The 22,145-nt window shown below is 63.1% G+C and overlaps 4 non-coding genes across 4 annotated transcripts; all 4 read right to left on the bottom strand.

Moving 5' to 3' along the window:
• Window positions 1-684: 684 nt before the first annotated feature.
• LOC131872073 (5S ribosomal RNA) lies at window positions 685-803 on the bottom strand. The gene has a single exon (XR_009370257.1). It is a non-coding gene; the product is annotated as a 5S ribosomal RNA (ribosomal RNA).
• Window positions 804-6,718: 5,915 nt separating this feature from the next.
• On the bottom strand, window positions 6,719-6,837 carry LOC131872072 (5S ribosomal RNA). Its single transcript, XR_009370256.1, has one exon. It is a non-coding gene; the product is annotated as a 5S ribosomal RNA (ribosomal RNA).
• A 5,915-nt stretch (window positions 6,838-12,752) lies between these two features.
• On the bottom strand, window positions 12,753-12,871 carry LOC131872087 (5S ribosomal RNA). The gene has a single exon (XR_009370270.1). It is a non-coding gene; the product is annotated as a 5S ribosomal RNA (ribosomal RNA).
• A 5,915-nt stretch (window positions 12,872-18,786) lies between these two features.
• LOC131872086 (5S ribosomal RNA) lies at window positions 18,787-18,905 on the bottom strand. Its single transcript, XR_009370269.1, has one exon. It is a non-coding gene; the product is annotated as a 5S ribosomal RNA (ribosomal RNA).
• Window positions 18,906-22,145: the final 3,240 nt, after the last annotated feature.

Below are 22,145 nucleotides of genomic sequence, written 5' to 3'. Positions count from 1 at the left end.
GTCGAAAGTTGGGTTAATTGTCCGGTTTGCCTCGGGTGCGCACCTTGCGTGCACCTTCGCCAGGGTGGGCGCCTTGGTGCGCACACCTTGGCTGGGCTGCGCACCCGGGCGCGCACACCTTGGCACCCGCGTTTCCTTCATTTTAAATTTTTTTTTTTTACAATCTCTCAAGTGGGAAATTCTATAATCTCAACTTTTTTTGCCTTTTCAGGAAACTTTTGAATGGAGCGCATCATTGGTGCGCTCCGAAGTGTGCTCCAAGGTGCGCACCTCTGGTGTGCTCCAAAGCTCTCTCCAGCTGCGTGCACCTGCCCCGGCCGCGCACCCGGCCCCGCCCAGCTTCGCTCACCTGTCCCGGGCGTCTGGTGCGGAACCTTAGAGTAAGAAACATCACCGTGCACCTTGGCCAACGTGCGCGACTCGACCGAGCGCGCACTGGCCGAGGTGCACACCGATTTCACCTGGGTGCGCGCGCAGCACCTCGGGCGCACCGGGGTGCGCGCACAACGCCCGGGTTGCACCGTGGCCTGTGTGCTCGGGGCGCCTCGGGTGCGCGCTCGGTGTCGCCCCCGCGCGCGCGGTAGTGCGGGCAGCGCACCCCGGCCCGGCCCGGCCCCGACGAGAACGCAAACGGGCAAAAGGTTTATTCAAATAGCATTGCGACGCCCGGCGAAAAACTAAAAAAGGGTGCAACACCGGGACTTCCCGGGAGGTCACCCATCCCAGTACTACTCCGGCCCAAGCGCGCTTAACTGCGGAGTTCTGATGGGATCCGGTGCACTAACGCTGGTATGATCGCACCCGTTATGAGCTTGTCGCAGTGTGTACTTAGCAAACCGCGACCCACGTGCGAATCCACCCCGGCCACCCACCCCCGTCGAGGTGCACACCCTCCCTCGCGAAGTGCGCCCCGTTCGCCAAGTGTGAGCCCTGCCCGGGTGCGCGCACCTTGCTAGGGCGTCGGGTGTGCACCCGGCCCGGCCTACGTGCGTGCACCTGGACGGGGCGTCGTGTGCGTGCAGTGTCCCGTCTGCAACGCGGTGCCCACACACCACCTCGGGCGCAACGACCTGCGCTCACATGTGGGCCGAGTGCACCTTGGTGCATGTTCGGGGCGCCTCGGGTGCACGCTCGATCTTGCCCCGGTGCACCAAGGCGCTCGGTTTGCCCCGGGTGCGCACTTGGTGCAAGGTGGGCACCCAAAATAGGGATCAAGCACCAAAACACAAGTTTCGGGATGCAAAATGGGACCCAAGGACCACAAATGCGTTCCAAGACCCATGATGGGTCCACGAGAACAAAAATGTGTTCCGAGACTTAATAAACAAATATTGGGTTTTAGGAGAAGAAACATGCTCTGATGCCCAAAACGAGAATCGACCCCGAAAAGGCCACAGGCCAAAAGTGGGATGCGAGACAAAAAAAAATGGGACCCGAGGACCAAAATTGTGTTCCCAGGTCGAAGACAGGGCAACCGGACAAGAAACGACCTCTAAGGCTCGAAATGAGTCCCGACGACTAAAACTTGACAAGAAGCACCCATCAGGCACCCAACTCGACACCCATGGGATGCCGACCCACCCGGGCTTCCACCTAGCACACCTTGGCACCCACCCACCCTCGCACCCAACCTCGCACCCAACTTAGCACCTTTGAACCCACATTGGCACTCACCCTGACCCTGGCACCTTGGAACCCACATTGGCACTCACCTTGACCCTGGCACCCACCTTTGCACTCACCTTGGGACCCACCCTGGCTCCCACCTCGGCACCCACCCAGACACCCACCTTGGTTCCTTGGCACCCACCTTGGATCCTTGGCACCCACCCCGACACCCACCTTGGCACGCAACTTGGCTACTTGCCACCCACCTTGGCTCCTTGACGCCCACCCCGACAACCACCCCGTGACCTACCCTGGCTAGGGTTGGTGCACACCCACCCTGGTGCCCACCTTGGCACCCACCCCATGACCCACCTTGGCACGCACCTTAGTACCCACCCCGTTACCCACCCTAGGACCCACCCCGTGACCCACCTTGGCCAGGGTGGGTGCCTTGGTGCGCACAACTTGCCTGGGCTGCACACCAGGGCGGGCTCAAGATGGCACCCGCGTTCCGTTTTTTTCACTATCTTTCAAAACGGAAATTTTAAAATCTCGTTTTTTTTTTTTTTTTGCCTTTTCTGGAAATTAGTGAAGGCAGCGCATCAAAGGTGCGCAATGCTGGTGCGAACCCGGGAGCGCTCCGATGTGTGCTCCAAGGTGCGGCGTGCACGAAGTCCGAGCCCGGCTTGCCCCGGGTGCGCACCTCGCGTGCACCTTCGCCGGGGTGAGCACCTTGGCTGGGTTGCGCGCCCTGGTGCGCACCAAGGAGCGCTCTGAAGTGTGCTCCAAGGTGCGGCGTGCACGAAGTCGGAGCTCGGTTTGCCCCGGGTGTGCACCTCGGGTGCGCACCTCGCGTGCACCTTCGCTGCGGTGGGCACCTTGGCTGGGTTGCGCGCCTTGGTGGGCACCATGCAGTGCACGAAGTCGGAGCCCGGTTTGCCCCGGGCGCGCACCTCCGCCAGGGTGGGCACCTTGGTGCGCACAACTTGCCTGGGCTGCGCACCAGGAAGGGCTCAAGATGGCACCCGCGTTCCGTTTTTTTCACTATCTTTCAGAACGGAAATTTTAAAATATCGTTTTTTTTTGCCTTTTCTGGAAATTAGTGAAGGCAGCGCATCAAAGGTGCGCAACGCTGGTGCGAACCTGGGAGCGCTCCGATGTGTGCTCCAAGGTGCGGCGTGCACGAAGTCGGAGCCCGGTTTGCCCCGGGTGCGCCCTGGTGGGCACCATGGTGCGCACCAAGGAGCGCTCCGAAGTGTGCTCCAAGGTGCGGCCTGCACGAAGTCGGAGCCCGGTTTGCCCCGGGCGTGCACCGCGGGTGGGCACCTTGGTGCGCATGCCTTGCCTGGGCTGCGCACCAGGGCGGGCTCAAGATGGCACCCGCGTTCCGTTTTTTTCACTATCTTTCAAAACGGAAATTTTAAAATCTCATTTTTTTTTGCCTTTTCTGGAAATTAGTGAAGGCAGCGCATCAAAGGTGCGCACCTCGCTGCCCACCACGGTGCGCAACGCCGGTGGGCACCCGGGAGTGCTTCGAAGTGTGCTCCAAGGTGCTGCGTGCACGTTGTCGGAGCCCGGTTTGCCCCGGGTGCGCACCTCGCGTGCACCTTCGTCGGGGTGGGCACCTTGGCTGGGTTTGCCCCGGCTGCGCTCCGAAGCGGGGTTATTGGAGCGCCGCCTCTTTTTTTGTCGGAGCGTTTGGTGGGGTTTCTCGCATTGGCTCTTCCCAGGCCCGGTTGCCACCCTGGCGCGCACGAAGTCGGAAGTAGGGTTAATTGCCCGGGTGCGCACCTTTGCCAGGGTGGGCACCTTACCTGGGCTGTGCACCAGGGCGGGCTCAAGATGGCACCCGCGTTCCGTTTTTTTCACTATCTTTCAAAACGGAAATTTTAAAATCTCCTCTTTTTTTTGCCTTTTCTGGAAATTAGTGAAGGCAGCGCATCAAAGGTGCGCACCTCGCTGCCCACCTTGGTGTGCTCTGAGGTGCGCACCCGGGAGCGCTACGAAGTGTGCTCCAAGGTGCGGCGTGCACGTTGTCGGAGCCCGGTTTGCCCCGGGTGCGCACCTCGCCTGCACCTTGGCCGGGGTGGGCACCCTCGCTGGGTTTGCCCAGGGTGCGCTCCGAAGCGGGGTTACTGGAGCGCCCCCTCTTTTTTTGTCAGAGCGTTTGGTGGGGTTTCTCGCATTGGCTCTTCCCAGGCCCGGTTGTTGGGTGCGCTCCCACCCTGGCGCGCGCGAAGTTGGAAGTTGGGTTAATTGCCCGGGCGCGCACCTTCGCCAGGGTGGGCACCTTGGTGCGCACACCTTGGCTGGGCTGCGCACCAGGGCGGGCTCAAGATGGCACCAGCATTCCCTTTTTCTCACTATCTTTCAAAACGGAAATTTTAAAATCTCGTTTTTTTTTGCCTTTTATGGAAATTAGTGAAGGCATCGCATCAAAGGTGCGCACCTCGCTGCCCACCTTGGTGTGCTCCGAGGTGCCCACCACGGTGCGCTCCGAGGTGCCCACCACGGTGCGCAACGCCGGTGCGAACCCGGGAGCGCCCCGATGTGTGCTCCAAGGTGCGGCGTGCACGAAGCCGGACCCCGGTTTGCCCCGGGTGCGCACCTCGCGTGCACCTTGGTGCGCACACCTTGGCTGGGTTGCGCGGCCTGGTGGGCACCATGGTGCGCACCAAGGAGCGCTCCGAAGTGTGCTCCAAGGTGCGGCGTGCACGAAGTCCTAGCCCGGTTTGCCCCGGGTGCGCACCTTCGCCGCGGTGGGCACCATGGCGTGCACGAAGTCGGAGCCCGGTTTGCCCCGGGTGCGCACCTCGCGTGCACCTTCGCCGGGGTGGGCACCTCGGCTGGGTTGCGCGCCCTGGTGCGCACCAAGGAGCGCTCCGAAGTGTGCTCCAAGGTGCGGCGTGCACGAAGTCGGAGCCCGGTTTGCCCCGGGTGCGCACCTTCGCCGCGGTGGGCACCCTGGTGCGCACCATGGCGTGCACGAAGTCGGAGCCCGGTTTGCCCCGGGTGCGCACCTCGCGTGCACCTTCGGCGGGGTTGCGCGCCCTGGTGCGCACCAAGGAGCGCTCCGAAGTGTGCTCCAAGGTGCGGCGTGCACGAAGTCGGAGCCCGGTTTGCCCCGGGTGCGCACCTCGCGTGCACCTTCGGCGGGGTTGCGCGCCCTGGTGGGCACCATGGTGCGCACCAAGGAGCGCTCCGAAGTGTGCTCCAAGGTGCGGCGTGCACGAAGTCGGAGCCCGGTTTGCCCCGGGTGCGCACCTCGCGTGCACCTTCGCCGCGGTGGGCACCATGGCGTGCACGAAGTCGGAGCCCGGTTTGCCCCGGGTGCGCACCTCGCGTGCACCTTCGCCGGGGTGGGCACCTCGGCTGGGTTGCGCGCCCTGGTGCGCACCAAGGAGCGCTCCGAAGTGTGCTCCAAGGTGCGGCGTGCACGAAGTCGGAGCCCGGTTTGCCCCGGGTGCGCACCTCGCGTGCACCTTCGCCGCGGTGGGCACCATGGCGTGCACGAAGTCGGAGCCCGGTTTGCCCCGGGTGCGCACCCCGCGTGCACCTTCGCCGGGGTGGGCACCTCGGCTGGGTTGCGCGCCCTGGTGCGCACCAAGGAGCGCTCCGAAGTGTGCTCCAAGGTGCGGCGTGCACGAAGTCGGAGCCCGGTTTGCCCCGGGTGCGCACCTCGCGTGCACCTTCGCCGCGGTGGGCACCTTGGCTGGGTTGGGCACCATTGAGCGCTCCGAAGTGTGCTCCAAGGTGCGCACCATGGCCCTCCAAGGTGCGCAGCATGGCGTGCACGAAGTCGGAGCCCGGTTTGCCCCGGGTGCGCACCTCGCGTGCACCTTCGCCAGGGTGGGCACCTCGGTGCGCACACCTTCTCAATGTTTTCTTGCCTTTTCTGGAAATTGGTGAAGGCAGCGCATCAAAGGTGCGCACCTCGGTGTGCTCCGAGGTGCGAACCCGAGAGCGCTCCGAGGTGCCCACGAAGTCGAAAGTCGGGTTAATTGCATTGTTTTCCCCGGGTGCGCTCCGAGGTGCGCAACATCGGTGCGCACCAAGGAGGGCTCCGAAGTGTGCTCCAAGGTGCGCACGATTCGGAGCTCGGTTTGCCCGGGGTGCGCACACCTTGGCTGGGTTGCGCACCCTTTGTGCGCTCCAAGGTGCGCACGAAGTCGGAGCTCGGTTTGCCCCGGGTGCGCACCTTCGCCAGGGTGCGCACCTTGATGCGCACGCCTTGGCTGGGCTGCGCACCTTGGTGGGCGCCATGGTGCGCACCTTTCGTGCGCTCCAAGGTGCGCACGAAGTCGGAGCTCGGTTTGCCCCGGGTGCGCACCTTGGTGGGCGCCATGGTGCACTCCGAGGTGCCCAAGATTGGTGCGCACCAAGGAGCGCTCCGAAGTGCGCTCCAAGGTGCGCAGGTGCGCGCGAAGTCGAAAGTTGGGTTAATTGTCCGGTTTGCCTCGGGTGCGCACCTTGCGTGCACCTTCGCCAGGGTGGGCGCCTTGGTGCGCACACCTTGGCTGGGCTGCGCACCCGGGCGCGCACACCTTGGCACCCGCGTTTCCTTCATTTTAAATTTTTTTTTTTTACAATCTCTCAAGTGGGAAATTCTATAATCTCAACTTTTTTTGCCTTTTCAGGAAACTTTTGAATGGAGCGCATCATTGGTGCGCTCCGAAGTGTGCTCCAAGGTGCGCACCTCTGGTGTGCTCCAAAGCTCTCTCCAGCTGCGTGCACCTGCCCCGGCCGCGCACCCGGCCCCGCCCAGCTTCGCTCACCTGTCCCGGGCGTCTGGTGCGGAACCTTAGAGTAAGAAACATCACCGTGCACCTTGGCCAACGTGCGCGACTCGACCGAGCGCGCACTGGCCGAGGTGCACACCGATTTCACCTGGGTGCGCGCGCAGCACCTCGGGCGCACCGGGGTGCGCGCACAACGCCCGGGTTGCACCGTGGCCTGTGTGCTCGGGGCGCCTCGGGTGCGCGCTCGGTGTCGCCCCCGCGCGCGCGGTAGTGCGGGCAGCGCACCCCGGCCCGGCCCGGCCCCGACGAGAACGCAAACGGGCAAAAGGTTTATTCAAATAGCATTGCGACGCCCGGCGAAAAACTAAGAAAGGGTGCAACACCGGGACTTCCCGGGAGGTCACCCATCCCAGTACTACTCCGGCCCAAGCGCGCTTAACTGCGGAGTTCTGATGGGATCCGGTGCACTAACGCTGGTATGATCGCACCCGTTATGAGCTTGTCGCAGTGTGTACTTAGCAAACCGCGACCCACGTGCGAATCCACCCCGGCCACCCACCCCCGTCGAGGTGCACACCCTCCCTCGCGAAGTGCGCCCCGTTCGCCAAGTGTGAGCCCTGCCCGGGTGCGCGCACCTTGCTAGGGCGTCGGGTGTGCACCCGGCCCGGCCTACGTGCGTGCACCTGGACGGGGCGTCGTGTGCGTGCAGTGTCCCGTCTGCAACGCGGTGCCCACACACCACCTCGGGCGCAACGACCTGCGCTCACATGTGGGCCGAGTGCACCTTGGTGCATGTTCGGGGCGCCTCGGGTGCACGCTCGATCTTGCCCCGGTGCACCAAGGCGCTCGGTTTGCCCCGGGTGCGCACTTGGTGCAAGGTGGGCACCCAAAATAGGGATCAAGCACCAAAACACAAGTTTCGGGATGCAAAATGGGACCCAAGGACCACAAATGCGTTCCAAGACCCATGATGGGTCCACGAGAACAAAAATGTGTTCCGAGACTTAATAAACAAATATTGGGTTTTAGGAGAAGAAACATGCTCTGATGCCCAAAACGAGAATCGACCCCGAAAAGGCCACAGGCCAAAAGTGGGATGCGAGACAAAAAAAAATGGGACCCGAGGACCAAAATTGGGTTCCCAGGTCGAAGACAGGGCAACCGGACAAGAAACGACCTCTAAGGCTCGAAATGAGTCCCGACGACTAAAACTTGACAAGAAGCACCCATCAGGCACCCAACTCGACACCCATGGGATGCCGACCCACCCGGGCTTCCACCTAGCACACCTTGGCACCCACCCACCCTCGCACCCAACCTCGCACCCAACTTAGCACCTTTGAACCCACATTGGCACTCACCCTGACCCTGGCACCTTGGAACCCACATTGGCACTCACCTTGACCCTGGCACCCACCTTTGCACTCACCTTGGGACCCACCCTGGCTCCCACCTCGGCACCCACCCAGACACCCACCTTGGTTCCTTGGCACCCACCTTGGATCCTTGGCACCCACCCCGACACCCACCTTGGCACGCAACTTGGCTACTTGCCACCCACCTTGGCTCCTTGACGCCCACCCCGACAACCACCCCGTGACCTACCCTGGCTAGGGTTGGTGCACACCCACCCTGGTGCCCACCTTGGCACCCACCCCATGACCCACCTTGGCACGCACCTTAGTACCCACCCCGTTACCCACCCTAGGACCCACCCCGTGACCCACCTTGGCCAGGGTGGGTGCCTTGGTGCGCACAACTTGCCTGGGCTGCACACCAGGGCGGGCTCAAGATGGCACCCGCGTTCCGTTTTTTTCACTATCTTTCAAAACGGAAATTTTAAAATCTCGTTTTTTTTTTTTTTTTGCCTTTTCTGGAAATTAGTGAAGGCAGCGCATCAAAGGTGCGCAATGCTGGTGCGAACCCGGGAGCGCTCCGATGTGTGCTCCAAGGTGCGGCGTGCACGAAGTCCGAGCCCGGCTTGCCCCGGGTGCGCACCTCGCGTGCACCTTCGCCGGGGTGAGCACCTTGGCTGGGTTGCGCGCCCTGGTGCGCACCAAGGAGCGCTCTGAAGTGTGCTCCAAGGTGCGGCGTGCACGAAGTCGGAGCTCGGTTTGCCCCGGGTGTGCACCTCGGGTGCGCACCTCGCGTGCACCTTCGCTGCGGTGGGCACCTTGGCTGGGTTGCGCGCCTTGGTGGGCACCATGCAGTGCACGAAGTCGGAGCCCGGTTTGCCCCGGGCGCGCACCTCCGCCAGGGTGGGCACCTTGGTGCGCACAACTTGCCTGGGCTGCGCACCAGGAAGGGCTCAAGATGGCACCCGCGTTCCGTTTTTTTCACTATCTTTCAGAACGGAAATTTTAAAATATCGTTTTTTTTTGCCTTTTCTGGAAATTAGTGAAGGCAGCGCATCAAAGGTGCGCAACGCTGGTGCGAACCTGGGAGCGCTCCGATGTGTGCTCCAAGGTGCGGCGTGCACGAAGTCGGAGCCCGGTTTGCCCCGGGTGCGCCCTGGTGGGCACCATGGTGCGCACCAAGGAGCGCTCCGAAGTGTGCTCCAAGGTGCGGCCTGCACGAAGTCGGAGCCCGGTTTGCCCCGGGCGTGCACCGCGGGTGGGCACCTTGGTGCGCATGCCTTGCCTGGGCTGCGCACCAGGGCGGGCTCAAGATGGCACCCGCGTTCCGTTTTTTTCACTATCTTTCAAAACGGAAATTTTAAAATCTCATTTTTTTTTGCCTTTTCTGGAAATTAGTGAAGGCAGCGCATCAAAGGTGCGCACCTCGCTGCCCACCACGGTGCGCAACGCCGGTGGGCACCCGGGAGTGCTTCGAAGTGTGCTCCAAGGTGCTGCGTGCACGTTGTCGGAGCCCGGTTTGCCCCGGGTGCGCACCTCGCGTGCACCTTCGTCGGGGTGGGCACCTTGGCTGGGTTTGCCCCGGCTGCGCTCCGAAGCGGGGTTATTGGAGCGCCGCCTCTTTTTTTGTCGGAGCGTTTGGTGGGGTTTCTCGCATTGGCTCTTCCCAGGCCCGGTTGCCACCCTGGCGCGCACGAAGTCGGAAGTAGGGTTAATTGCCCGGGTGCGCACCTTTGCCAGGGTGGGCACCTTACCTGGGCTGTGCACCAGGGCGGGCTCAAGATGGCACCCGCGTTCCGTTTTTTTCACTATCTTTCAAAACGGAAATTTTAAAATCTCCTCTTTTTTTTGCCTTTTCTGGAAATTAGTGAAGGCAGCGCATCAAAGGTGCGCACCTCGCTGCCCACCTTGGTGTGCTCTGAGGTGCGCACCCGGGAGCGCTACGAAGTGTGCTCCAAGGTGCGGCGTGCACGTTGTCGGAGCCCGGTTTGCCCCGGGTGCGCACCTCGCCTGCACCTTGGCCGGGGTGGGCACCCTGGCTGGGTTTGCCCAGGGTGCGCTCCGAAGCGGGGTTACTGGAGCGCCCCCTCTTTTTTTGTCAGAGCGTTTGGTGGGGTTTCTCGCATTGGCTCTTCCCAGGCCCGGTTGTTGGGTGCGCTCCCACCCTGGCGCGCGCGAAGTTGGAAGTTGGGTTAATTGCCCGGGCGCGCACCTTCGCCAGGGTGGGCACCTTGGTGCGCACACCTTGGCTGGGCTGCGCACCAGGGCGGGCTCAAGATGGCACCAGCATTCCCTTTTTCTCACTATCTTTCAAAACGGAAATTTTAAAATCTCGTTTTTTTTTGCCTTTTATGGAAATTAGTGAAGGCATCGCATCAAAGGTGCGCACCTCGCTGCCCACCTTGGTGTGCTCCGAGGTGCCCACCACGGTGCGCTCCGAGGTGCCCACCACGGTGCGCAACGCCGGTGCGAACCCGGGAGCGCCCCGATGTGTGCTCCAAGGTGCGGCGTGCACGAAGCCGGACCCCGGTTTGCCCCGGGTGCGCACCTCGCGTGCACCTTGGTGCGCACACCTTGGCTGGGTTGCGCGGCCTGGTGGGCACCATGGTGCGCACCAAGGAGCGCTCCGAAGTGTGCTCCAAGGTGCGGCGTGCACGAAGTCCTAGCCCGGTTTGCCCCGGGTGCGCACCTTCGCCGCGGTGGGCACCATGGCGTGCACGAAGTCGGAGCCCGGTTTGCCCCGGGTGCGCACCTCGCGTGCACCTTCGCCGGGGTGGGCACCTCGGCTGGGTTGCGCGCCCTGGTGCGCACCAAGGAGCGCTCCGAAGTGTGCTCCAAGGTGCGGCGTGCACGAAGTCGGAGCCCGGTTTGCCCCGGGTGCGCACCTTCGCCGCGGTGGGCACCCTGGTGCGCACCATGGCGTGCACGAAGTCGGAGCCCGGTTTGCCCCGGGTGCGCACCTCGCGTGCACCTTCGGCGGGGTTGCGCGCCCTGGTGCGCACCAAGGAGCGCTCCGAAGTGTGCTCCAAGGTGCGGCGTGCACGAAGTCGGAGCCCGGTTTGCCCCGGGTGCGCACCTCGCGTGCACCTTCGGCGGGGTTGCGCGCCCTGGTGGGCACCATGGTGCGCACCAAGGAGCGCTCCGAAGTGTGCTCCAAGGTGCGGCGTGCACGAAGTCGGAGCCCGGTTTGCCCCGGGTGCGCACCTCGCGTGCACCTTCGCCGCGGTGGGCACCATGGCGTGCACGAAGTCGGAGCCCGGTTTGCCCCGGGTGCGCACCTCGCGTGCACCTTCGCCGGGGTGGGCACCTTGGCTGGGTTGCGCGCCCTGGTGCGCACCAAGGAGCGCTCCGAAGTGTGCTCCAAGGTGCGGCGTGCACGAAGTCGGAGCCCGGTTTGCCCCGGGTGCGCACCTCGCGTGCACCTTCGCCGCGGTGGGCACCATGGCGTGCACGAAGTCGGAGCCCGGTTTGCCCCGGGTGCGCACCCCGCGTGCACCTTCGCCGGGGTGGGCACCTCGGCTGGGTTGCGCGCCCTGGTGCGCACCAAGGAGCGCTCCGAAGTGTGCTCCAAGGTGCGGCGTGCACGAAGTCGGAGCCCGGTTTGCCCCGGGTGCGCACCTCGCGTGCACCTTCGCCGCGGTGGGCACCTTGGCTGGGTTGGGCACCATTGAGCGCTCCGAAGTGTGCTCCAAGGTGCGCACCATGGCCCTCCAAGGTGCGCAGCATGGCGTGCACGAAGTCGGAGCCCGGTTTGCCCCGGGTGCGCACCTCGCGTGCACCTTCGCCAGGGTGGGCACCTCGGTGCGCACACCTTCTCAATGTTTTCTTGCCTTTTCTGGAAATTGGTGAAGGCAGCGCATCAAAGGTGCGCACCTCGGTGTGCTCCGAGGTGCGAACCCGAGAGCGCTCCGAGGTGCCCACGAAGTCGAAAGTCGGGTTAATTGCATTGTTTTCCCCGGGTGCGCTCCGAGGTGCGCAACATCGGTGCGCACCAAGGAGGGCTCCGAAGTGTGCTCCAAGGTGCGCACGATTCGGAGCTCGGTTTGCCCGGGGTGCGCACACCTTGGCTGGGTTGCGCACCCTTTGTGCGCTCCAAGGTGCGCACGAAGTCGGAGCTCGGTTTGCCCCGGGTGCGCACCTTCGCCAGGGTGCGCACCTTGATGCGCACGCCTTGGCTGGGCTGCGCACCTTGGTGGGCGCCATGGTGCGCACCTTTCGTGCGCTCCAAGGTGCGCACGAAGTCGGAGCTCGGTTTGCCCCGGGTGCGCACCTTGGTGGGCGCCATGGTGCACTCCGAGGTGCCCAAGATTGGTGCGCACCAAGGAGCGCTCCGAAGTGCGCTCCAAGGTGCGCAGGTGCGCGCGAAGTCGAAAGTTGGGTTAATTGTCCGGTTTGCCTCGGGTGCGCACCTTGCGTGCACCTTCGCCAGGGTGGGCGCCTTGGTGCGCACACCTTGGCTGGGCTGCGCACCCGGGCGCGCACACCTTGGCACCCGCGTTTCCTTCATTTTAAATTTTTTTTTTTTACAATCTCTCAAGTGGGAAATTCTATAATCTCAACTTTTTTTGCCTTTTCAGGAAACTTTTGAATGGAGCGCATCATTGGTGCGCTCCGAAGTGTGCTCCAAGGTGCGCACCTCTGGTGTGCTCCAAAGCTCTCTCCAGCTGCGTGCACCTGCCCCGGCCGCGCACCCGGCCCCGCCCAGCTTCGCTCACCTGTCCCGGGCGTCTGGTGCGGAACCTTAGAGTAAGAAACATCACCGTGCACCTTGGCCAACGTGCGCGACTCGACCGAGCGCGCACTGGCCGAGGTGCACACCGATTTCACCTGGGTGCGCGCGCAGCACCTCGGGCGCACCGGGGTGCGCGCACAACGCCCGGGTTGCACCGTGGCCTGTGTGCTCGGGGCGCCTCGGGTGCGCGCTCGGTGTCGCCCCCGCGCGCGCGGTAGTGCGGGCAGCGCACCCCGGCCCGGCCCGGCCCCGACGAGAACGCAAACGGGCAAAAGGTTTATTCAAATAGCATTGCGACGCCCGGCGAAAAACTAAAAAAGGGTGCAACACCGGGACTTCCCGGGAGGTCACCCATCCCAGTACTACTCCGGCCCAAGCGCGCTTAACTGCGGAGTTCTGATGGGATCCGGTGCACTAACGCTGGTATGATCGCACCCGTTATGAGCTTGTCGCAGTGTGTACTTAGCAAACCGCGACCCACGTGCGAATCCACCCCGGCCACCCACCCCCGTCGAGGTGCACACCCTCCCTCGCGAAGTGCGCCCCGTTCGCCAAGTGTGAGCCCTGCCCGGGTGCGCGCACCTTGCTAGGGCGTCGGGTGTGCACCCGGCCCGGCCTACGTGCGTGCACCTGGACGGGGCGTCGTGTGCGTGCAGTGTCCCGTCTGCAACGCGGTGCCCACACACCACCTCGGGCGCAACGACCTGCGCTCACATGTGGGCCGAGTGCACCTTGGTGCATGTTCGGGGCGCCTCGGGTGCACGCTCGATCTTGCCCCGGTGCACCAAGGCGCTCGGTTTGCCCCGGGTGCGCACTTGGTGCAAGGTGGGCACCCAAAATAGGGATCAAGCACCAAAACACAAGTTTCGGGATGCAAAATGGGACCCAAGGACCACAAATGCGTTCCAAGACCCATGATGGGTCCACGAGAACAAAAATGTGTTCCGAGACTTAATAAACAAATATTGGGTTTTAGGAGAAGAAACATGCTCTGATGCCCAAAACGAGAATCGACCCCGAAAAGGCCACAGGCCAAAAGTGGGATGCGAGACAAAAAAAAATGGGACCCGAGGACCAAAATTGGGTTCCCAGGTCGAAGACAGGGCAACCGGACAAGAAACGACCTCTAAGGCTCGAAATGAGTCCCGACGACTAAAACTTGACAAGAAGCACCCATCAGGCACCCAACTCGACACCCATGGGATGCCGACCCACCCGGGCTTCCACCTAGCACACCTTGGCACCCACCCACCCTCGCACCCAACCTCGCACCCAACTTAGCACCTTTGAACCCACATTGGCACTCACCCTGACCCTGGCACCTTGGAACCCACATTGGCACTCACCTTGACCCTGGCACCCACCTTTGCACTCACCTTGGGACCCACCCTGGCTCCCACCTCGGCACCCACCCAGACACCCACCTTGGTTCCTTGGCACCCACCTTGGATCCTTGGCACCCACCCCGACACCCACCTTGGCACGCAACTTGGCTACTTGCCACCCACCTTGGCTCCTTGACGCCCACCCCGACAACCACCCCGTGACCTACCCTGGCTAGGGTTGGTGCACACCCACCCTGGTGCCCACCTTGGCACCCACCCCATGACCCACCTTGGCACGCACCTTAGTACCCACCCCGTTACCCACCCTAGGACCCACCCCGTGACCCACCTTGGCCAGGGTGGGTGCCTTGGTGCGCACAACTTGCCTGGGCTGCACACCAGGGCGGGCTCAAGATGGCACCCGCGTTCCGTTTTTTTCACTATCTTTCAAAACGGAAATTTTAAAATCTCGTTTTTTTTTTTTTTTTGCCTTTTCTGGAAATTAGTGAAGGCAGCGCATCAAAGGTGCGCAATGCTGGTGCGAACCCGGGAGCGCTCCGATGTGTGCTCCAAGGTGCGGCGTGCACGAAGTCCGAGCCCGGCTTGCCCCGGGTGCGCACCTCGCGTGCACCTTCGCCGGGGTGAGCACCTTGGCTGGGTTGCGCGCCCTGGTGCGCACCAAGGAGCGCTCTGAAGTGTGCTCCAAGGTGCGGCGTGCACGAAGTCGGAGCTCGGTTTGCCCCGGGTGTGCACCTCGGGTGCGCACCTCGCGTGCACCTTCGCTACGGTGGGCACCTTGGCTGGGTTGCGCGCCTTGGTGGGCACCATGCAGTGCACGAAGTCGGAGCCCGGTTTGCCCCGGGCGCGCACCTCCGCCAGGGTGGGCACCTTGGTGCGCACAACTTGCCTGGGCTGCGCACCAGGAAGGGCTCAAGATGGCACCCGCGTTCCGTTTTTTTCACTATCTTTCAGAACGGAAATTTTAAAATATCATTTTTTTTTGCCTTTTCTGGAAATTAGTGAAGGCAGCGCATCAAAGGTGCGCAACGCTGGTGCGAACCTGGGAGCGCTCCGATGTGTGCTCCAAGGTGCGGCGTGCACGAAGTCGGAGCCCGGTTTGCCCCGGGTGCGCCCTGGTGGGCACCATGGTGCGCACCAAGGAGCGCTCCGAAGTGTGCTCCAAGGTGCGGCCTGCACGAAGTCGGAGCCCGGTTTGCCCCGGGCGTGCACCGCGGGTGGGCACCTTGGTGCGCATGCCTTGCCTGGGCTGCGCACCAGGGCGGGCTCAAGATGGCACCCGCGTTCCGTTTTTTTCACTATCTTTCAAAACGGAAATTTTAAAATCTCATTTTTTTTTGCCTTTTCTGGAAATTAGTGAAGGCAGCGCATCAAAGGTGCGCACCTCGCTGCCCACCACGGTGCGCAACGCCGGTGGGCACCCGGGAGTGCTTCGAAGTGTGCTCCAAGGTGCTGCGTGCACGTTGTCGGAGCCCGGTTTGCCCCGGGTGCGCACCTCGCGTGCACCTTCGTCGGGGTGGGCACCTTGGCTGGGTTTGCCCCGGCTGCGCTCCGAAGCGGGGTTATTGGAGCGCCGCCTCTTTTTTTGTCGGAGCGTTTGGTGGGGTTTCTCGCATTGGCTCTTCCCAGGCCCGGTTGCCACCCTGGCGCGCACGAAGTCGGAAGTAGGGTTAATTGCCCGGGTGCGCACCTTTGCCAGGGTGGGCACCTTACCTGGGCTGTGCACCCGGGCGGGCTCAAGATGGCACCCGCGTTCCGTTTTTTTCACTATCTTTCAAAACGGAAATTTTAAAATCTCCTCTTTTTTTTGCCTTTTCTGGAAATTAGTGAAGGCAGCGCATCAAAGGTGCGCACCTCGCTGCCCACCTTGGTGTGCTCTGAGGTGCGCACCCGGGAGCGCTACGAAGTGTGCTCCAAGGTGCGGCGTGCACGTTGTCGGAGCCCGGTTTGCCCCGGGTGCGCACCTCGCCTGCACCTTGGCCGGGGTGGGCACCCTGGCTGGGTTTGCCCAGGGTGCGCTCCGAAGCGGGGTTACTGGAGCGCCCCCTCTTTTTTTGTCAGAGCGTTTGGTGGGGTTTCTCGCATTGGCTCTTCCCAGGCCCGGTTGTTGGGTGCGCTCCCACCCTGGCGCGCGCGAAGTTGGAAGTTGGGTTAATTGCCCGGGCGCGCACCTTCGCCAGGGTGGGCACCTTGGTGCGCACACCTTGGCTGGGCTGCGCACCAGGGCGGGCTCAAGATGGCACCAGCATTCCCTTTTTCTCACTATCTTTCAAAACGGAAATTTTAAAATCTCGTTTTCTTTTGCCTTTTATGGAAATTAGTGAAGGCATCGCATCAAAGGTGCGCACCTCGCTGCCCACCTTGGTGTGCTCCGAGGTGCCCACCACGGTGCGCTCCGAGGTGCCCACCACGGTGCGCAACGCCGGTGCGAACCCGGGAGCGCCCCGATGTGTGCTCCAAGGTGCGGCGTGCACGAAGCCGGACCCCGGTTTGCCCCGGGTGCGCACCTCGCGTGCACCTTGGTGCGCACACCTTGGCTGGGTTGCGCGGCCTGGTGGGCACCATGGTGCGCACCAAGGAGCGCTCCGAAGTGTGCTCCAAGGTGCGGCGTGCACGAAGTCCTAGCCCGGTTTGCCCCGGGTGCGCACCTTCGCCGCGGTGGGCACCATGGCGTGCACGAAGTCGGAGCCCGGTTTGCCCCGGGTGCGCACCTCGCGTGCACCTTCGCCGGGGTGGGCACCTCGGCTGGGTTGCGCGCCCTGGTGCGCACCAAGGAGCGCTCCGAAGTGTGCTCCAAGGTGCGGCGTGCACGAAGTCGGAGCCCGGTTTGCCCCGGGTGCGCACCTTCGCCGCGGTGGGCACCCTGGTGCGCACCATGGCGTGCACGAAGTCGGAGCCCGGTTTGCCCCGGGTGCGCACCTCGCGTGCACCTTCGGCGGGGTTGCGCGCCCTGGTGCGCACCAAGGAGCGCTCCGAAGTGTGCTCCAAGGTGCGGCGTGCACGAAGTCGGAGCCCGGTTTGCCCCGGGTGCGCACCTCGCGTGCACCTTCGGCGGGGTTGCGCGCCCTGGTGGGCACCATGGTGCGCACCAAGGAGCGCTCCGAAGTGTGCTCCAAGGTGCGGCGTGCACGAAGTCGGAGCCCGGTTTGCCCCGGGTGCGCACCTCGCGTGCACCTTCGCCGCGGTGGGCACCATGGCGTGCACGAAGTCGGAGCCCGGTTTGCCCCGGGTGCGCACCTCGCGTGCACCTTCGCCGGGGTGGGCACCTCGGCTGGGTTGCGCGCCCTGGTGCGCACCAAGGAGCGCTCCGAAGTGTGCTCCAAGGTGCGGCGTGCACGAAGTCGGAGCCCGGTTTGCCCCGGGTGCGCACCTCGCGTGCACCTTCGCCGCGGTGGGCACCATGGCGTGCACGAAGTCGGAGCCCGGTTTGCCCCGGGTGCGCACCCCGCGTGCACCTTCGCCGGGGTGGGCACCTCGGCTGGGTTGCGCGCCCTGGTGCGCACCAAGGAGCGCTCCGAAGTGTGCTCCAAGGTGCGGCGTGCACGAAGTCGGAGCCCGGTTTGCCCCGGGTGCGCACCTCGCGTGCACCTTCGCCGCGGTGGGCACCTTGGCTGGGTTGGGCACCATTGAGCGCTCCGAAGTGTGCTCCAAGGTGCGCACCATGGCCCTCCAAGGTGCGCAGCATGGCGTGCACGAAGTCGGAGCCCGGTTTGCCCCGGGTGCGCACCTCGCGTGCACCTTCGCCAGGGTGGGCACCTCGGTGCGCACACCTTCTCAATGTTTTCTTGCCTTTTCTGGAAATTGGTGAAGGCAGCGCATCAAAGGTGCGCACCTCGGTGTGCTCCGAGGTGCGAACCCGAGAGCGCTCCGAGGTGCCCACGAAGTCGAAAGTCGGGTTAATTGCATTGTTTTCCCCGGGTGCGCTCCGAGGTGCGCAACATCGGTGCGCACCAAGGAGGGCTCCGAAGTGTGCTCCAAGGTGCGCACGATTCGGAGCTCGGTTTGCCCGGGGTGCGCACACCTTGGCTGGGTTGCGCACCCTTTGTGCGCTCCAAGGTGCGCACGAAGTCGGAGCTCGGTTTGCCCCGGGTGCGCACCTTCGCCAGGGTGCGCACCTTGATGCGCACGCCTTGGCTGGGCTGCGCACCTTGGTGGGCGCCATGGTGCGCACCTTTCGTGCGCTCCAAGGTGCGCACGAAGTCGGAGCTCGGTTTGCCCCGGGTGCGCACCTTGGTGGGCGCCATGGTGCACTCCGAGGTGCCCAAGATTGGTGCGCACCAAGGAGCGCTCCGAAGTGCGCTCCAAGGTGCGCAGGTGCGCGCGAAGTCGAAAGTTGGGTTAATTGTCCGGTTTGCCTCGGGTGCGCACCTTGCGTGCACCTTCGCCAGGGTGGGCGCCTTGGTGCGCACACCTTGGCTGGGCTGCGCACCCGGGCGCGCACACCTTGGCACCCGCGTTTCCTTCATTTTAAATTTTTTTTTTTTACAATCTCTCAAGTGGGAAATTCTATAATCTCAACTTTTTTTGCCTTTTCAGGAAACTTTTGAATGGAGCGCATCATTGGTGCGCTCCGAAGTGTGCTCCAAGGTGCGCACCTCTGGTGTGCTCCAAAGCTCTCTCCAGCTGCGTGCACCTGCCCCGGCCGCGCACCCGGCCCCGCCCAGCTTCGCTCACCTGTCCCGGGCGTCTGGTGCGGAACCTTAGAGTAAGAAACATCACCGTGCACCTTGGCCAACGTGCGCGACTCGACCGAGCGCGCACTGGCCGAGGTGCACACCGATTTCACCTGGGTGCGCGCGCAGCACCTCGGGCGCACCGGGGTGCGCGCACAACGCCCGGGTTGCACCGTGGCCTGTGTGCTCGGGGCGCCTCGGGTGCGCGCTCGGTGTCGCCCCCGCGCGCGCGGTAGTGCGGGCAGCGCACCCCGGCCCGGCCCGGCCCCGACGAGAACGCAAACGGGCAAAAGGTTTATTCAAATAGCATTGCGACGCCCGGCGAAAAACTAAGAAAGGGTGCAACACCGGGACTTCCCGGGAGGTCACCCATCCCAGTACTACTCCGGCCCAAGCGCGCTTAACTGCGGAGTTCTGATGGGATCCGGTGCACTAACGCTGGTATGATCGCACCCGTTATGAGCTTGTCGCAGTGTGTACTTAGCAAACCGCGACCCACGTGCGAATCCACCCCGGCCACCCACCCCCGTCGAGGTGCACACCCTCCCTCGCGAAGTGCGCCCCGTTCGCCAAGTGTGAGCCCTGCCCGGGTGCGCGCACCTTGCTAGGGCGTCGGGTGTGCACCCGGCCCGGCCTACGTGCGTGCACCTGGACGGGGCGTCGTGTGCGTGCAGTGTCCCGTCTGCAACGCGGTGCCCACACACCACCTCGGGCGCAACGACCTGCGCTCACATGTGGGCCGAGTGCACCTTGGTGCATGTTCGGGGCGCCTCGGGTGCACGCTCGATCTTGCCCCGGTGCACCAAGGCGCTCGGTTTGCCCCGGGTGCGCACTTGGTGCAAGGTGGGCACCCAAAATAGGGATCAAGCACCAAAACACAAGTTTCGGGATGCAAAATGGGACCCAAGGACCACAAATGCGTTCCAAGACCCATGATGGGTCCACGAGAACAAAAATGTGTTCCGAGACTTAATAAACAAATATTGGGTTTTAGGAGAAGAAACATGCTCTGATGCCCAAAACGAGAATCGACCCCGAAAAGGCCACAGGCCAAAAGTGGGATGCGAGACAAAAAAAAATGGGACCCGAGGACCAAAATTGGGTTCCCAGGTCGAAGACAGGGCAACCGGACAAGAAACGACCTCTAAGGCTCGAAATGAGTCCCGACGACTAAAACTTGACAAGAAGCACCCATCAGGCACCCAACTCGACACCCATGGGATGCCGACCCACCCGGGCTTCCACCTAGCACACCTTGGCACCCACCCACCCTCGCACCCAACCTCGCACCCAACTTAGCACCTTTGAACCCACATTGGCACTCACCCTGACCCTGGCACCTTGGAACCCACATTGGCACTCACCTTGACCCTGGCACCCACCTTTGCACTCACCTTGGGACCCACCCTGGCTCCCACCTCGGCACCCACCCAGACACCCACCTTGGTTCCTTGGCACCCACCTTGGATCCTTGGCACCCACCCCGACACCCACCTTGGCACGCAACTTGGCTACTTGCCACCCACCTTGGCTCCTTGACGCCCACCCCGACAACCACCCCGTGACCTACCCTGGCTAGGGTTGGTGCACACCCACCCTGGTGCCCACCTTGGCACCCACCCCATGACCCACCTTGGCACGCACCTTAGTACCCACCCCGTTACCCACCCTAGGACCCACCCCGTGACCCACCTTGGCCAGGGTGGGTGCCTTGGTGCGCACAACTTGCCTGGGCTGCACACCAGGGCAAGCTCAAGATGGCACCCGCGTTCCGTTTTTTTCACTATCTTTCAAAACGGAAATTTTAAAATCTCGTTTTTTTTTTTTTTTTGCCTTTTCTGGAAATTAGTGAAGGCAGCGCATCAAAGGTGCGCAATGCTGGTGCGAACCCGGGAGCGCTCCGATGTGTGCTCCAAGGTGCGGCGTGCACGAAGTCCGAGCCCGGCTTGCCCCGGGTGCGCACCTCGCGTGCACCTTCGCCGGGGTGAGCACCTTGGCTGGGTTGCGCGCCCTGGTGCGCACCAAGGAGCGCTCTGAAGTGTGCTCCAAGGTGCGGCGTGCACGAAGTCGGAGCTCGGTTTGCCCCGGGTGTGCACCTCGGGTGCGCACCTCGCGTGCACCTTCGCTGCGGTGGGCACCTTGGCTGGGTTGCGCGCCTTGGTGGGCACCATGCAGTGCACGAAGTCGGAGCCCGGTTTGCCCCGGGCGCGCACCTCCGCCAGGGTGGGCACCTTGGTGCGCACAACTTGCCTGGGCTGCGCACCAGGAAGGGCTCAAGATGGCACCCGCGTTCCGTTTTTTTCACTATCTTTCAGAACGGAAATTTTAAAATATCGTTTTTTTTTGCCTTTTCTGGAAATTAGTGAAGGCAGCGCATCAAAGGTGCGCAACGCTGGTGCGAACCTGGGAGCGCTCCGATGTGTGCTCCAAGGTGCGGCGTGCACGAAGTCGGAGCCCGGTTTGCCCCGGGTGCGCCCTGGTGGGCACCATGGTGCGCACCAAGGAGCGCTCCGAAGTGTGCTCCAAGGTGCGGCCTGCACGAAGTCGGAGCCCGGTTTGCCCCGGGCGTGCACCGCGGGTGGGCACCTTGGTGCGCATGCCTTGCCTGGGCTGCGCACCAGGGCGGGCTCAAGATGGCACCCGCGTTCCGTTTTTTTCACTATCTTTCAAAACGGAAATTTTAAAATCTCATTTTTTTTTGCCTTTTCTGGAAATTAGTGAAGGCAGCGCATCAAAGGTGCGCACCTCGCTGCCCACCACGGTGCGCAACGCCGGTGGGCACCCGGGAGTGCTTCGAAGTGTGCTCCAAGGTGCTGCGTGCACGTTGTCGGAGCCCGGTTTGCCCCGGGTGCGCACCTCGCGTGCACCTTCGTCGGGGTGGGCACCTTGGCTGGGTTTGCCCCGGCTGCGCTCCGAAGCGGGGTTATTGGAGCGCCGCCTCTTTTTTTGTCGGAGCGTTTGGTGGGGTTTCTCGCATTGGCTCTTCCCAGGCCCGGTTGCCACCCTGGCGCGCACGAAGTCGGAAGTAGGGTTAATTGCCCGGGTGCGCACCTTTGCCAGGGTGGGCACCTTACCTGGGCTGTGCACCAGGGCGGGCTCAAGATGGCACCCGCGTTCCGTTTTTTTCACTATCTTTCAAAACGGAAATTTTAAAATCTCCTCTTTTTTTTGCCTTTTCTGGAAATTAGTGAAGGCAGCGCATCAAAGGTGCGCACCTCGCTGCCCACCTTGGTGTGCTCTGAGGTGCGCACCCGGGAGCGCTACGAAGTGTGCTCCAAGGTGCGGCGTGCACGTTGTCGGAGCCCGGTTTGCCCCGGGTGCGCACCTCGCCTGCACCTTGGCCGGGGTGGGCACCCTCGCTGGGTTTGCCCAGGGTGCGCTCCGAAGCGGGGTTACTGGAGCGCCCCCTCTTTTTTTGTCAGAGCGTTTGGTGGGGTTTCTCGCATTGGCTCTTCCCAGGCCCGGTTGTTGGGTGCGCTCCCACCCTGGCGCGCGCGAAGTTGGAAGTTGGGTTAATTGCCCGGGCGCGCACCTTCGCCAGGGTGGGCACCTTGGTGCGCACACCTTGGCTGGGCTGCGCACCAGGGCGGGCTCAAGATGGCACCAGCATTCCCTTTTTCTCACTATCTTTCAAAACGGAAATTTTAAAATCTCGTTTTTTTTTGCCTTTTATGGAAATTAGTGAAGGCATCGCA

Source organism: Cryptomeria japonica, unplaced genomic scaffold, assembly GCF_030272615.1.
Source record: "Cryptomeria japonica unplaced genomic scaffold, Sugi_1.0 HiC_scaffold_511, whole genome shotgun sequence".
NCBI classification, from domain to species: domain Eukaryota; kingdom Viridiplantae; phylum Streptophyta; class Pinopsida; order Cupressales; family Cupressaceae; genus Cryptomeria; species Cryptomeria japonica.
Note: the sequence above shows the minus strand (reverse complement) of the source record. Positions and strands in the feature narration are given on the sequence as shown.